The sequence below is a fragment of the Castor canadensis genome, chromosome 1 (assembly GCF_047511655.1).
Source record: "Castor canadensis chromosome 1, mCasCan1.hap1v2, whole genome shotgun sequence".
Lineage (NCBI taxonomy): Eukaryota > Metazoa > Chordata > Mammalia > Rodentia > Castoridae > Castor > Castor canadensis.
This window is the reverse complement of record NC_133386.1, coordinates 209,399,133-209,416,797: the sequence shown is the minus strand read 5'-3', so window position 1 is coordinate 209,416,797 and position 17,665 is coordinate 209,399,133. Positions and strand designations below refer to the sequence as shown.

Sequence of the window (17,665 nt, the reverse complement as noted above, 5' to 3'; positions counted from 1 at the left end):
ATCCCCCACCCCCAGGGAGACCCCATCAAAGGCTGCTGTCCTACATATGCAATGGCCACATACCACCCACCAGAGACCTGCTGTCCTGACTATAGGACCCCAGGGACACCCCACTGGAAGGCTGCTGGGGGCCAGTGGGCACTATGGTGCCTCAGCTCAGGGAAGGGCAGAGCCCCCCAAGCTTGGGTAACCTGAGCTTTCAGGACCTTAGCTGCTGAAACCACAGCCTTCCACCCAGAACACAGAACATGGGCTCTGATCATGTTATCTACTGCTGCTGGGCATAAAAGCGTGCTGGGAGCATGGCTTAAGTGGTACAGCGCCTGCCTAGCAAGCACAATGCCCCGAGTTCGAACTCCCTTTGAGGTTTTAACTACAAACAAAGGGAGAGGGTGGGGGCAAAAATGCACTTGTCAGAGATAACCTCTAAAGAGAAAATAGGGAAAAGGGACAGAGAGGGAGGCACCAGAGACAGGCTGTCATGAGCTCTCCCCACATACACCTGCTAGAGGCTTATGGGGAACACACCTCCCTGCTTGGGAAGACAGGTTCTTCATGAGCTCCTTGGCCTGTTAGTCCTGCCCTCTCCAATCCTAAAATGTTTCAGGTGGGATAGTTCTATTTAGGGCTCTGGGCTTCATTATGCTGTCCTCCCGCTGGCTCTCACAGTATAGATGCTTCTGTGTGGGTGCGACCCAATATATATCCCAGTCAGGATGTCTCTCTGCAACTGCAGGCTCACATGCCAAAGAACCTGCTCTAGGGGAGACCTCACTGATACCTCTATTCAGCAATAGGCCTCAGATCCTCCCCACACCTGCTCTGTCCAGCCTCCCACAGTTGCTCAGACCAAAGCTTTGCCTTACCACTGCCCTCTATCTCCCAGTCAAATCCTATGGACCCACTTTTCAGGATGTTGGGAGCCTCACTATCCTGACTGGTACCATTTGAGACCAAGCAAGGGGTACTGGAGCCAAGTGGAAAGGCTGAGTCATGGAAGGGGACAAGTGGTCCCTGATCTGATTGAGGGCAGGTGGGAGCTGCAGTGGGCAGGAAGAACTCTGGGAACCTGAATCACAGCACCTGGCTCTCACTTGACATCCTCCAAGGCTCCTTAGTCCACAATCTAGGGACAGGAAGATGGTGGCCAACATGACTGTCCCTCTACACCTCCGGGACAAGTGACTGAACAATAGTACCCTGTTCATCAGCATCTTCATCATCCTCTTGACCATTTCCCTCTCATGTATCAATCACATCCTACACTTACTGTCACATATGCGCTTCAGGTGACACAGGAAGCTTTATCTGCCAAGTGACTGAGACCACAGGAGGGGAGCAGCCGTTCATCTCCTCAAACTCCACCCTCAGGTGCTTCACAGGACAGCATGAAACTGGCCTTAGCGGGAAGGGCTGTCCCTGGCACTCCTAGCTGTAACGTGAAACTCCCCAATTTACACTCTCACATCAACCCCTAGAAATTTCACCAACTTACAAATAGAAAACAAATTATCTGAGAAAAAGAAACCACTGGTGAAAGGGCGGGCTCAGCCTCCAGAGCCCAGAACTGCTCCTTCCTTCTCACGACAACACACACTTCCCAACCTTCCTTCAGAACACTTGTGTCCGCCAAAGCCAAAGATGCAAAAGGAGCAGCATGGTGTGGCCATGCAGGGGGGACCCCGTGACTCGGCTCCTGTGACAACCAGGACCACTATGATCAACAGGCCCAGGGACACCTCCCTGCCTGACCATATGGTCTGGTCCCTGTTCAACACGCTCTTTGTGAACTGCTGCCTGGGCTTCATTCCTTGGCGGTGTAAGTATGTGAGAATGTGTGTGTGTGTGTGTGTGTATGTGTGTGTGTGTGAGTGTGTGCGTGTGTGTGTGTGTATGTGTGTGCATGCCTTGGGGAAAATCCTAAGAAAGGCACAAGGTGAGGTTGCACAGGGACCCTGGGGTCAGATTCAGTCTCCACTCCAGCCTAGAAAAATTCTTTCCTGCAGCCCATTTCAGAAATGTCCCCTTCACCTGCAAACAACGGAGCCCAGGCTGTCTGGAAAGTACAGAAAGGACTTATTTGTGGGACTTTCCCTCCAGGGTGGGGTGAGCAGGCATTGCTGGGGTCTCTTGGAGAGGCTGAGTGTACAGAAGGGTAGGAATGGTCCCAGGTGGAGGCTGCAGTGGGCACGTAGGACTCTGGGGATCCTCATAAAAGCACCTGGCTCTCACCTGACCCACACCAGGGCTCCTCACCATCTGGTCTCCTCCAGTCCATGGACAGGAAGATGGTGGGCGACGTGACTGGGGCCCAGGCCTATGCCTCCGCTGACAAATGCTTGAAAGTTTCAGCCCTGGTCTTCAGCATTCCCATGGCCTCATACTTTTTGCCACTGGTCATCTGGAATTTTTAAGCATTTGAAGAGAAGATGAAGAATTACGGGGATCCATATCCTCCACTCTCCACCAATGGCCCTTCACTCTGGGGCTGAGGCCCTGACCCACCACCCCAGATTAATGCAGCTGCTCACATCCACACATCTGTGCAAGACTGGAGTCAATAAAGTGCACGTGCTTGTGACTGTGCTGTGGCGTTCTTGGGGAGGGAGCCTTGCTGGAACACCCAGAGATTAAGCCCACCCTCATCCCTGGACACGGGCCCAGGCTGGCAGGTCTTGGGCTTCCTGCTATGGGCAGCAGCTGACCAACATCCTGGATGGCGTCTTCCAGGTATTGAGATGCTGAAGACAGGTTGGTGTTGAGCATGGCTGACACTGACCCATGCCCCCAGAACCCCAGGAAGGGGAGCAGAGGACCCTGATCCAGGGCTCCAGGTCCAGGGTGAAACCCAGACAGCAGCATCCCCTAGGCTCTGTGATGGTCTCGAGGTGTGGAGATGTGAGCTCCCAGGGACTGAGTGAGCCCATGACCCACTGGGGCTCTGAGGTGGGAGCTGGGGTGTCGGCGCCACCCCTTCCTGTGCCCACCCCACACCCACTGTGGATCGACCCTCCCATCCCTACAGTGCTCTGATTTGTTCCAGGGGTCCCTGGCGGGTGGGCTGGAGGGTAGGGGATGAGCAGCATCACCTTACTTAGTGTCTTTGTGGGCAGTAGAAGGCCGGACCCCAAGTGAGGGAGGGGCACAGGGCTCGCTCTGCGTCTGTGGCACCTCCTGCCGGCGACCGGTGCAATAGTGCGGTCAGTGGAGGTGGCTACCACATGACTGCACCTGGCCTGGGTCCTTGCATGGACACCACGCTCCACAGGGCCGGGTCCCCTCAGGACCTCCTGCCAGGCCACCTCTCCTTTTCTCGTCCCTTTTCCACCTTGGTGGCTGCAACTTCACGTCCCCACCTCTCCTACGGGCGCCACAAATGTGCAAGTTTCCTGGGACCCCCAGGGTAGAGAATCCATGCTTTCTCCCTTCTTCCATCCACGCAAGAGGGCCAGTGATTACTTTGAATACCTGTTTAATTAACCTCTGGAGGCCCGTCCTTTGTTTTCTGCCTTGGCTTTATCCCTGGTGTCTATGGGACCCCCCTGAGGCCCCTTGCTTCCTAAATCTCAGTCATGGGTTTTAAAGTATCCAAAATTTTAGGGACTGGCAGACTGATGATACCCCATGCTGTTTTCAGGTTTTGGTTGAGATTTGTATACAGGACTTTGTGCAAATGCTTTCTGTACAATAATGAAAATGGATGCCCCAGCCCACAGGCCATGTTGACCAGCGATTCTCCATCCAACAGCAGTCACTCCTAGGACCAGTTCTCTCACTCAGTCTTCTCTCTGGGAGGCAATCAGCTTTACTGTAGTTCTGACTCTGGGTGGGCCCTGATTAGACCCTGCAGGGTGGCCCCTGGGGTCTGTTGTCTGGGGCCTGCAATGGCACTTGTGACCATCAATGCTTGGGAGTGGCCTTGCTGGGAAACACTCCACTTAGCATAGTCTGCCAGAATTGGTGATCTCCAGGGAGGAAGAAAGGAGGCCTCTGCCTGGCCTTTGGGTACCGAATTCATGATGTCTCATAAAAGATTTTAGGACACATCAATGTAGAGGCCAAGAACATTTATTAGTAAAGCAAAGGAAAAAGAAAGATAGTGCACAGCCCAGACATGTATGCCTGCACATCTGATAACAGGTGCCATGAGTACTCTAACTGTAAAAAAAAAGCAGGGGAGTGGAGAGAGCATGATGGGATGACTCCATTTTGGGTGAGAGAGGCACTTTAAAAGCAGACATCTAAAGAGGCATGGGAAATAACGGGCTTCTCAGAGAAATAACAAGCCTCTCACCAAAGTAACAAGATGCACCTGCAGAATGTGGGTAGTGGGCCCCAAGGCCAGGAAGAGCTGACCACACCCTCCTGGAATATGCAGTCTGATAAGGATGGGGGTGGGGGCAGCCAGCAGGTTGGGTTCAGCATAAATTATATAGACAGTCAATCATAGATGCGGCTTCAAGGTACAATAGTTGGACCTAAGCCAGTTAATGTCCTGTATCACCATCTGGACTTCAGCCTTTCTTTGGTTTAGATCTTTCACTAAGTCCCACCCATCAGGGTGCTTTGCCATCTTTTCAATAAGCCTTGTGCTTGCTTTTACAATTAAGTCCTGTTTCGGTGTTGTCAATCATTGATGACACCAGGACACAAACCCAGGGAACAACAATCTGGTATCATAATAGGGGGCTCTTTGTCTGGGATATTGCAACGAAAAGTTGCCAAGGAGAGGGACTCTATTGTACTTGAAAGGAGAGCTAGGATGGCTGACTTGAGATAGAGATCACCAGAATCTTAGAAGAGCTGCTTCTAAGAAAGCAGCAAGGACCAGCCCAGAAACAGCTGCCCTGGGGAGATAAGGAACCATGGGAAGAAGAATAAAAACGTCTTCCCAAATCCCCCAGAGAGTATCCAGTTTCTGTACCTGGCTGTACAAAGCACTCCTCAGCTTAAAGAGCAGCCTTTTGTTTTCTCTTCTTGGCAAATAAACCTTTCTTACTTTCATCTTGCTGGAGTTTTCTATTCTCAATTCTTTGGGGCCATAGAGAACAAGGACTTGTGTTGGCTGAGTACAGCACACCCGTGTGTCATTTCTTGGTGGCCCATATGGAGAAGTATTCCACAGCATCTCCATCACCTTTCCAAGGTTCATATGAGTCATGCCAAACTGGGGGAACCACCTAGGAAGTGACCGTGATCATTCAGCACTCCAATGGACTTCTCCTTCCTGGCCATGGCTTAGCTATGGCCAAAATCCCTGGCTGACTGATCCTGCATCTCTCTCTCTCTCTCTCTCTCTCTCTCTCTCTCTCTCTCTCTCTCTCTCTCTTTCTCTCTCTCTCAAGGGCTTTCCTCCTGGGGAAGGACAGAAGCTTCTCTGGAGCTCACTTTGGCTACTCCAACAGTAGCTAGTCTGTGCTACCCAGGAGTTTATACCTGACTGCCTACAGCTATATGAGTGGGGGTCCACCATCCTCAAAGAGAGGATAGGGTTCACTGTGATTGTCTGATCCTGGAAAACTTTCTCTCCCAGGACCACTCTATGCCTTCTATCTTCCCAGAATGAATGGCCGATCTCTCTGTCCCAGAAAATAGTGGGCTTCCTTTTTTTTCGTTAGATTTGAGTTAAAACTACCCCACCCTTAGTTAGGAGTCTGGTGGCCCATCTACATCCCCGGGAAAATCCTCATCCTTTCTGTGATGCCTCCTTTGACTGGCATCTCTTGCCATAAACGTTGTCAGACTTCCAGTTTGCCACATATATTAGGCATCTAACTGAACATGACTCTGTGCAGCACCAAAGGGAAAGAGAAGTTTTTTCTTTTTTTGTACCGGAGAGGTGATTGAATTGTAATCTTCTCCTCCTTCTTACGTTATCGGCAGGTGGCCTTTCCCCTCCCCCTGGAGGGAAGAGTTTATCAGCAATATCTCCTAGGCAGACATTATCTGGAACAATGTCCAGGTGTCCATACCCAGCCTGCATGCTCCCCCTCCCATGCAAGCCCTCCTGATAGTTTTAGATCCTTTTCTCAGGAGGGTCTTACTCGAATTAAATGCCTTCACTACCTGAAAGAGGGTTAGATACTTGGGTCACAAAGGCTAACAGAAGGAGACTTGGTCAAGGTCTCACCAGTAGAGTGGCCACAATCCAGACAGATCCAAATGTCTTCTCCACAACCATAGCCAAGGGTGGTGGTGGTGGGAGGAGGAGAAGGGAGAAATGGATGCATTCTCCCCATATGGAGTATGGTTCCCAGGGGTGGAACCAGGTCTCTGGCCCTGGGGACACCTAAGCACATGAGACCCTCCTTAAAGTGACCAGTCTCCCTTATCCCTCTTTTAGATGGGAACTCAAAGTTCCTGAATCCTTGTGGGATCCCCCTTGCCTGCTTACTGAAGCTTTGGAAAGATCTCAATCCTGAGATCCTACAAAAGATCATCATCTTCTACTGCACTCAGGCCTGGCCCAGGTACCCCTTGGGAGACCAGGAAAAATGGCCTGAGGGAGGGAGCATTAATTATAATACCATCCTACAATTAAATCTGTTTTGTAGGAAGGAAGGAAAATGGACAGAGATTCCCTATGTCAAACTCTTTTTCTATCTAAGGGATCACCCTGAGTGGCTAAGAGAATATAAATTGGACATTCAATCTATGGCTGCCCTCTGTAAAATTCCCCCAGATCTTTCTCAGCAACAAGGTCTGGAGGCCCCCTTGCTACCTCAGGGCCCCTAGATGAGTGACAAGCTGCCCCATAAACCAGGAATACCACCTCTTAAAAGACCACCTGGTATTTATCCCAACTTTAAAAAATCAAATGAGCCAACTCCGTGCCTTTACCCCTCTACCCGGGTGAGACCCTTCTTCAGAATCCCTCCCAGGACTCTAATCCATTGTAGTATATGGAGGATATTGAGCACATGCCCTCTTTAGATTGAGTGATCTAAAAGAAGTAAAAAAGGAATTGGGAAGTTATACTGAAAACCCTGACCAACATATTCAGGCTTTGGGGGATTGAGCTGAAACTTTGATCTAGATTGGAGAAATGTTATTATTAAGCCAAACCCTGACCTCACTGGAAAAACAGCAAATACTTTATCAGGCAGTAGAAGCAAGAAACAATTATCATTTAGCTAAGTCTTCCTCCCTGCAAAGTCAGATAGCAGCCCCTATGGATGGAGAACAATCTAGGATGAGGAGTGAGGCCAGGATCCCAATTTCCATGGGAGACCAAGCAGTACCTGATAATGACCCAGGGTGGGACCCAGACAAAGCAGCAGATGAATGGGTCAGGAATCACTTTATCTACTGCATTCTGGAAGGCCTGAGGAGAGTCAAAGTAAAGCCTTTTAATTATTCCCAAGTTACAGCTGTACAACAAGAACTAACAGACCCCCCTCTCAGCCCCCATTGCTTTTCTCCACAGGCTTAAGGATGCATTACAGAAACATACTAATATTGTGCCAGGAACACAGGAGGAGGAAATCGTCCTCAAGGATAAATTTCTGACACAGTCGGCCCCAGATATTCATAGAAAACTTCAAAAACTGGTGGCTGAATGGAGCAGAAATCTGGATAAATGAGTCCATGCAACCACATCAGTATACTATAATAGGGACTTAGAAAAAGAAAACAAGGACCTGGAAAAGGAAAAGAGGAAGAAGAGAGAGCAGGAGGCTTTAATCACTGCACTATGGGAAGCTCCCTCTGGAACAGGCCAAAACCTGAGAACCTGTTTCCAATGTGGACAGGAAGGCCACTCTAAACAGGAGTGCCCCCAGGGTGGGGGTGTCATAGGCTACCTCCAGAACCCTGCCCCAGATGTAAATTGGAAGGTGAACTGCCCTCAGGTCTCAATGGGACCAAGGACAGTGGTCCCTCGACCAATGATGGGTCCCAGGGCCTCCCATCCAGGTTCCTGTGACCACTATACAGACAAGAGCCCTGGCTTGTGCTTACTCTCAAAACACAGAAGGTCATCTTCCTTATAGACACCAGAGCCCATTTTTCGACTATCCCATTCTCTTCTAGACCCTGGTCCTCTGAAAAAATCACTGTTTGGGGCATATCGGGCCAGCCACTGGAGTGTTTTTCCACTTGACCACTTGCCTGCTCCTGAGGAGAGCTCCACTTCTGTCATTCCTTTTTAATTGTTCCAGAAACCCAAACTCCTCTACTGGGATGGGACCTCCTATCTAAACTAAAAGTCCAGATTATTTCACCCCCAGGGGAATATTTTTGTTTGCCCTTACTAGAAGAACAAATAGGTCCCACGGTGTGAACCGATGAGCAAACAGTAGGAAGAGCATGAACAACTGTAAGACCCCCACTCTGTTTCCCACCAAAGGCAATGCTGAGTCCATAAGCTAGGGAGGGACTGATCCCCATTATCAGAGAATTAAAGAAACAGGGACTTCTGATTGAATGTTCCAACCCATGTAATACTCCTATTTTGGGGTGTCAAAAAGGGACCCAATAAATGGAGGCTGGTACAGGACCTCCACATGATCAACAAGGCAGTAGTCCCACTCCACCCAGTGTTACAGGAATTTTTTTTTTATTGTTTTATTATTCCTATATGCATACAAGGCTTGGGTCATTTCTCCCCCCTGCCCCCACCCCCTCCCTTACCACCCACTCCACCCCCTCCCTCTCCCCCCCACCCCCTCAATACCCAGCAGAAACTATTTTGCCCTTATTTCTAATTTTGTTGTAGAGAGAGTATAAGCAATAATAGGAAGGAACAAGGGGTTTTGCTGGTTGAGATAAGGATAGCTATACAGGGCATTGACTCACATTGATTTCCTGTGCGTGGGTGTTACCATCTAGGTTAATTCTTTTTGATCTCACCTTTTCTCTAGTTCCTGGTCCCCTTTTCCTATTGACCTCAGTTGCTTTTAAGGTATCTGCTTTAGTTTCTCTGCGTTAAGAGCAACAAATGCTAGCTAATTTTTTAGGTGTCTTACCTATCCTCACCCCTTCCTTGTGTGCTCTTGCTTTTATCATGTGCTCAAAGTCCAATTCCCTTGTTGTGTTTGCCCTTGATCTAATGTCCACATATGAGGGAGAACAGGCTAACCTCATTCAGAATGATGTTCTCCAATTCCATCCATTTACCAGCGAATGATAACATTTCGTTCTTCTTCATGGCTGCATAAAATTCCATTGTGTATAGATACCACATTTTCTTAATCCATTCGTCAGTAGTGGGGCATCTTGGCTGTTTCCATAACTTGGCTATTGTGAATAGTGCTGCAATAAACATGGGTGTGCAGGTGCCTCTGGAGTAACCTGTGTCACAGTCTTTTGGGTATATCCCCAAGAGTGGTATTGCTGGATCAAATGGTAGATCAATGTTTAGCTTTTTAAGTAGCCTCCTACAGGAATCTTGAACAGAGACACCAGGGCTTTTCAGGAAGCAATATTTATTAGTGTGCCAGCCACAGCTCAGTAGATTCACATCCAAAGGCTGAGCCCCAAGAACAAAGGGGTTTCACCTCTTTTTTACAGAAAGCAAAAGGCAAGTTTAACCCATATATGGTTGCATGTAACTCTATGGCTACTTCACTTCCAGTGCTACATGACCTTCTTCATGTTTAGATTCTTTAGGTTTTATCTCTCTGCTATGCCATCCCTTCCCCTGTACTTTATCAGAACACAGCTTGTGCTTTTCTCTTCTATTCCTCCTCCCTGCTACATCATTCCCCCCTTTGGTGCTCAGACCCATGTAGGGTCAAAGAGCATCATCTTGATTTAGGGGTTTGTACTTTTATAGCATCATTACATGGACAGCTGTTCTTCTCTCTATATTAGCCTTTATAATGGTCCTGATGGAGCACAATACCAAGGGAACCAGGAAGGGTAACATCAAACATGCTACCAAGACAAGACCCATCACCCTGCTTTCCATGACAAATGTAGCTTGTATGTTTTCTTTACTCTGGGACTTTTTGTATCACTTACTGGCAATCTCACAATCTTGGGGAGTATATGAGCTGATGTAACACCCAACATGGTGGTGGATACATGATACAAAATATGGCTGTTTGGAGGTCCCAACAATAGCTCTCTTATAACATTCAGCATTTGGGGGAAACCCTGCAAGGGCCAACCCAAAAGATAAGAGTCCAAGTGTATGGAGGAGAGCAGGGGTATGTCCCATGTTTGATCTTCCTGTGTGTATACTAGTCAGCTTCCAGAGTGACTAGAGCAGTGCTGTTTTCTGGTTGCAGTGGGCATAGACGAGATAACAACAAAAGGGCCCCTCCAATGGGGTTTTAATGGTTGCACATTTTATTCTTTTACCCAAACAGTATCTTTTGTTATTTTGCTGTTTTTTTTTTTTTTTGCTGAGTAGAATTACAATGGCAACAATATATTATCAGTATATATGTCCAAGAAAATGAGTTGTTGAAAAAAGTTAAAACTCCCATCTTTAAGTATCAAAAGGCATGTTTAGAGTCATTTTGTCTTTAAGTAGAAGACCCTGTCTAAAAAATTATGAGTTTGTGTCTGGAAGGGCTTTAATGCCAGATGGCCACACATGTATAAGAACCATTCCTTTAATCCTCTCGGCCTTAGTTATTTTTGAGAGGTCTGGCACGAGTGACTCCATTTGAACTTTGACAGCACTCCTCCCTTGTCTTCAAACTGTTTGTCTCTAGGAGTCTCCTCTGAAGATCTTTCTCCCATCCAAGTACAAATCAGGCCTGACACTGCTTAGCTTCTGAGACCAGACGAGATCAGGTACATTCAATGTCGTATGGCCATAGACTGAAGATCTTTCTCAAGTGGTAATTTTCTTCACTCATTACAAGGATTTGCTCTTTCCTAGATTTTGTTTGTTTGGTTGGTTTTGGTCCCACATTGGTGAGGAGGGGTTGCGGGGGGTGGTAATGAGCAGATCTCTTGGAAATCAGTGCCAATTAGACCCTTTTGGCCAAATTTAAGCAATAAAGAGGCTTAAAAGGAGTGGCTCTTAGGCAGTGGGCTTCTAGACAACGACAATACAAAACAAAATACAACAAAAGCAGATGTCTAAAAAGCTAACCTGGCTGACACATAAGTAGTTATTAGTCATTTTTTTATGGACAATCTGATTGTAAATGCCCAGAAGATTCAGAACCGTAATGACAAAAACTTAAAAGAGCCAGGGTTAAAATTCTGATGGATAATTTAGCAGCTAACAGAACAGTATGTCAGTATCATTAACTTTTTGTTACTGTGTTTATCTAAATTTTGTATTTTGGAAGGCTTGATATACTTGAAAAACATAAGTATATTTAGTATACAGGAACCAACAACAGCATCACAGCTCTATAGAGGTAATATATGCATATTAGTTTAGTTGTTCCTCTTGAAGTAAAACCTTAGATTTTCTGAACAGTTAGGGGGGTGGGGTGTAACAGTGTCAGTGACCCCAAATAGTCTAGTCACAGACACATGTAGGATACCGACTACATTAGAATCACCTAAGAAAACTGTTGTTTAACCATGAGGTCATCTAGAAAATTTTACATAAACCAACTCTTAAATGAACTTTTATTTAGTTATGTTACCTTAGTAGTCAAAATCCTGACAAAAACCACCAGAGAAATCAGGTAAATATTTATGGGGACTAAGTATGGAGTTAGGAAACCTAATGGCCAAGAATCATGGCTCAGATGTTGATAAGGGATCACATCACAGATTGTTGACATTAACACATGGTTCATGGCATACAGCAGGATCCCACCAACCTGTGATCAGTGGAGCCCCCCCTAAAAAAACAGGCCTAATCTGGCCATCCCAGGCCAAAAATTCCCTCTGCCTGCCATGTGGAAGGAGTAATACAACATCTCCACTCTGTTGACACTAATAAAAACTAGAGGTCTTGACCTCCAGTGTAGTGCTTCTTTTTGAGTTTTGTTTTGTTTTTTTTTTTTTTAACTTTGCTTTACATAAGTAAATCTGTCTCAACCCTCATATCAGTGCAGCAGCACTCCCTGTGCCCAGCTGCTTCCTGCGTCTCTGTGTTTTAACAAACTTTTGTTCTCTTGATAAATTTGTGGATTAACCTGTAGCACCAAAAATTCCTCACAGTTATCTTGACAAAACAGAAACCATTTTAAGACAGGTTTTTGTAAATGTTATCAAGAACAATATTTTGTTTGTTTGTTTGTTTGTTTTTCATTTTTCTTTTATTATTCATATGTGCATACAAGGCTTGGTTCATTTCTCCCCCTGCCCCCACCCCCTCCCTTACCACCCACTCCACCCCCTCCCTCTCCCCCCCCAATACCCAGCAGAAACTATTTTGCCCTTATTTCTAATTTTGTTGTAGAGAGAGTATAAGCAATAATAGGAAGGAACAAGGGTTTTTGCTGGTTGAGATAAGGATAGCTATACAGGGCATTGACTCACATTGATTTCCTGTGCATGTGTGTTACCTTCTAGGTTAATTCTTTTTGATCTAACCTTTTCTCTAGTTCCTGGTCCCCTTCTCCTATTGGCCTCAGTTGCTTTTAAGGTATCTGCTTTAGTTTCTCTGCATTGAGGGCAACAAATGCTAGCTAGTTTTTTAGGTGTCTTACCTATCCTCACCCCTCCCTTGTGTGCTTTTATCATGTGCTCAAAGTCCAATCCCCTTGTTGTATTTGCCCTTCATCTAATGTCCGCATATGAGGGAGAACATACGATTTTTGGTCTTTTGGGCCAGGCTAACCTCACTCAGAATGATGTTCTCCAATTCCATCCATTTACCAGCGAATGATAACATTTTGTTCTTCTTCATGGCTGCATAAAATTCCATTGTGTATAGATACCACATTTTCTTAATCCATTCGTCAGTAGTGGGGCATCTTAGCTGTTTCCATAACTTGGCTATTGTGAATAGTGCCGCAATAAACATGGGTGTGCAGGTGCCTCTGGAGTAACCTGTGTCACAGTCTTTTGGGTCTATCCCCAAGAGTGGTATTGTTGGATCAAATGGTAGATCGATGTCCAGCTTTTTAAGTAGCCTCCAAATTTTTTTCCAGAGTGGTTGTACTAGTCTACATTCCCACCAACAGTGTAAGAGGGTTCCTTTTTCCCCACATCCTCGCCAACACCTGTTGTTGGTGGTGTTGCTGATGATGGCTATTCTAACAGGGGTGAGGTGGAATCTTAGTGTGGTTTTAATTTGCATTTCCTTTATTGCTAGAGATGGTGAGCATTTTTTCATGTGTTTTTTTGGCCATTTGAATTTCTTCTTTTGAGAAAGTTCTGTTTAGTTCACGTGCCCATTTCTTTATTGGTTCATTAGTTTTGGGAGAATTTAGTTTTTTAAGTTCCCTGTATATTCTGGTTATCAGTCCTTTGTCTGATGTGTAGTTGGCAAATATTTTCTCCCACTCTGTGGGTGTTCTCTTCAGTTTAGAGACCATTTCTTTTGATGAACAGAAGTTTTTTAGTTTTATGAGGTCCCATTTATCTATGCTATCTCTCAGTTGCTGTGCTGCTGGGGTTTCATTGAGAAAGTTCTTACCTATACCTACTAACTCTAGAGTATTTCCTACTCTTTCTTGTATCAACTTAAGAGTTTGGGGTCTGATATTAAGATCCTTGATCCATTTTGAGTTAATCTTGGTGTAGGGTGATATACATGGATCTAGTTTCAGTTTTTTGCAGACTGCTAACCAGTTTTCCCAGCAGTTTTTGTTGAAGAGGCTGCTATTTCTCCATCGTATATTTTTAGCTCCTTTGTCAAAGATAAGTTGCTTATAGTTGTGTGGCTTCATATCTGGATCCTCTATTCTGTTCCACTGGTCTTCATGTCTGTTTTTGTGCCAGTTCCATGCTGTTTTTATTGTTATTGCTTTGTAATATCGTTTGAAGTCAGGTATTGTGATACCTCCTGCATTGAAGAACAATATTTTTAAGATAGCCTTGTTGTTATGAGCTTAGAGAATTAAGTTTTAGTTTGACATCAGTACCTTAAATTTTGATCCTACAAAACCATTAATGTAACTGGATTTGTGTCAACTTAATCACTTATATAAGCATTTATAAGCTCCATCTTTTTATGGCAACTTACTCTGTATCTTTGTGACAACTTATTTTGTATCCCCTGGGAGAGCTTGTCTTTATCCTTTATTTAAAAAGTACTTTTTAACCTTTTATTTTTAAAAAACCATATCCTTAATATCTTATATATATATATATTTGTTACTTGTTGAAAATAGCTTATAAACCCTTTTAATTTAGAGCCTTATATTTGCGTGAAAAAACAGAAAGAAAGCAACCTTAAAGTTATTTTTTTGTATAAAAACAATTATAGAAAGCCCATTTGTTAAGTTTTATTTATGACAGAATGAAATAGGCTAAGGTCATTTTTTTAACTACCCAAATTTTAAGATTCCTTCTGTAGGCTGTGGTCCGCCTTTTGTTTGTTTGTTTGTTTCTTTCTTTCTTTCTCCTCTGGCCTGAGCCAGAGTGTTAACGCCTGAATGCCTGCATCCTAGTGAGACCTTATTGAAATAAGTTTGAAAACTAGTTTTCTTAGAAGTAGCAGTAGAACAGAGTAACAATGTTTTCACACTGACTCTATAATAAGAATTGTCTTCAAGATATTTACATATTCATATGTGAAAAGCTGAAGCAGTTTGTAACCAAGATCTTTAAAATAAACACCCTAGATTTTTGTTACCTTGAATATCACATTAACCTTATAACAGCAGTTTAAGAACCATTTTGAACATGCTTACACGTACAGAGAGAGAGAGAGATAAGTTTTATAAATTAAGTATGCCAGAAAAAAATGTCAACTTAAGCATGCATAAGATGAGCTGGAATTCCAGGAGCAAATTAAATTTTGCCCAATGTTGTAAACAAATTGACACACACAAAATTAGAGTGCACTCTCAGAAAAACCTTTTAAAACCACAACCAGAGGGCTATCTGGTGGAATGGTGGATGATGCATCTGTTCTCTTGTGAATCTTCCCCTTTGGAAGTGAATTTTTGTTACCCTTCCCTTAACCTCAGTTGTGGTTATTTTTAGGGAAGAGCTCAAACCTCCCTCTCCACCCTAGACTTGAGGTTTCTTGCATTTTACCCAAAGTGCTTTCTTTTTACTTGTGTTGTTTCTCATCCTGGTCTATCTTGCTGGTGAGAAAATCTCGTAGGTGCTCAACCTCTCTAATTCCTAGAGGTGTCTCACACACTTTCACCCTGCCCCCTAAACCTGAGAGACCAGTTTCAGGCCAGACAGGGTTACTGGGGAGGGGGTCTTTGGGAGATTATTGGTCTCCCCTTCTGCCTCCTAAAGGCAGGCCTATTATTTGAACCCAGGTTTTTATCAGTCTGACAGGCATGGCTTCCAACTGGCTCCCGAGCCTTCTCCCAGTCCTTTGTGTAACCAAGAGTTGCTCTCTGGCATGTTAGGAGAGGCAAGTCCCTTTATCACATCAACAGGTCCGTTGCCACCTGGTGGGACACTGTCCTGGGGATGCTGAGTCCCAGAGACAGGAGGTGAAAATACTATCTCCTCTGAGTCTCAGGTGAGCCTCCATAAATGTTACAGGAGTCTCGAACAGAGACATGGGACACCAAGGCTTTTCAGGAAGCAGTATTTATTAGTGTGCCAGCAGTGGATTCACATCCAAAGACATCCAGGGAACAAACGGGTCTCACCTTGTGTACCCTTGCATGCAGGTTACAGAAGCAAAAAGCAAGGTTCAACCCATATATGGTTGCATGTAACTCTGTGGCTACATCACTCCCAGTACTATGTGACCATCTTTATGTTTAGATTCTTCAGGTTTTATCTCTCTGCTATGCCATCCCTTCTCCCCTGCTACGTTATCAGAACATAGGCCTGTCTGTTTCTCTTCTGGTCCTCCTCCCTGTTACACCAGCAGTACCAAATCCTTATATGCTTTTTGCTCAGATACCCTCAGCCACTACACATTACTCTGTCCTGGTATTAAAAGATGGTTTTTTTTTTTGTTTTTGTTTTTGTTTTTGTTTTTTTTGCATTCTGTTACACTCTGAGAGTCATCCATATTTATTTTCGAGGATCCCACTCAAAGTCCTGGACTGTTCTCCCTCAGGGATTCAGCAACAGTCCCCATCCATTTGGACTGGCCTTGGCCCAAGATCTGGCAGAATGAGAGCACCCACAAATCACCTTGTTACAATATGGGGATGACCTCCTTCTTTGTGGGCCAACTGAGCCCATTGCCTCACAGGCTACTGAGTCCCCGTTAAACTCCTTGACTAACAGGGGTTATAAAATATCAGGGAAAAGGCCCAATTATGCAAAACCAGAATCACATATTTAGGACTCATTCTAGAGAGAGAAACAAGAGTTTTTGGGAGAGGATAAGATCAACCCGATCCTGGCATCCCCCAGTCCCCAGCCAAAAACAACAAAACTCTCAAACAGTTGAGAACTTCCTTGGGAGTAACAGGCTATTGCAGAATTTGGGTACCAGTGTATGCAAACCTGGCCCAGCCTCTATATCAAGGCCTTAAAGAGGCCCAAAGAGAGTTCCAATTGCTCATTGAATAAAACTGCGTTTCAGCAATTAAAAAGGGTCCTGAAAAGGGCCCTGGCCTTGGGCCTGCCTATTCAAAATAAATTCCAATTATATGTTTATGAGAAGAGAGGAGTGGCCCTGGGGGTGACAACCCAAGTTTGTGGCACAACTCCCCAACCAGTGGGCTACCTGAGCAATGAATTAGATCTGATGGCTAAGGGATGGCCTGGCTGTTCACAGGCATTTGCAGCAGTTAGTTTCCTAGTACCTGAGGCTCAAAAACTTATTTTGGGTTGACCTCTAACAGTATACCACATGATATAGGGGGAATCTTAAACTCAAAAGGGGGACTTTGGTTGTCTAACAGTGGTCTACTCAAATATCAGGCCGTTGTTAGAAGGAACAGAGATAACTTCAAGAATTTGTCAAAACCCATACCTGGCTTCCCTCCAATGGAGGAAGAGGGGGAAGGTGAACATTCATGTGAGAGTGATGCTGCCCAACCTGACCAGCCTTTAGATAACCCAGATCTGGAGCTACACACCGATGGCAGTTCATTTGCCAGGAATGGTGTTAGACATGCAGAGTTTGCAGTAGTAACAGAATGAGGCACCCTCCAATCAGACCCCCTTCCACCCAATACCAGTGCCCAACTAGCAGAACTCATAGTCCTAATGAATGCTCTAGAATTATGTAAAGACAAGAGAGTCAATATCTGTACAGACTCCAAGTACACCTTTTTAATTCTCCATGCCCATGCAGCCATTTGGAAGGAAAGAGGGATGTAACTGCAACAGGATCTCCTATTAAGTATGCCCAGGACATACTCTTCTAGATACCATTCTGTTGCCCAGACAGGTATCAGTAATTCACTGCCCAGGACCTCATAAAGGAGAGACCAGGACAGTAAAGGGAAATAGGGCAGCTGATGAGGCAGCTAAACGATCACCCCAGGAGAGTATGTAGCCAGTCCCCTCCTATGGGAGGGATCCTTTCTTCCCCTGGAAAAACCCCAATATTAACCTGAAGAAGCAGAACAAGCCTCAAGTCAAGGATACCAATCATAGAGGTTGGTGGGTGTCGCCTGAAGGGAAGCTATGTCTTCCAGAGACACTTCAATGGAAAGTGTTAAAAACCCTTCATCAACTACCATTTGGGACTAGAAAA

At 45.3% G+C, this 17,665-nt stretch overlaps 1 pseudogene; it reads left to right on the top strand.

Moving 5' to 3' along the window:
• Nucleotides 1–2,906, top strand: LOC141415525 (uncharacterized; annotated as a pseudogene).
• Nucleotides 2,907–17,665: the final 14,759 nt, after the last annotated feature.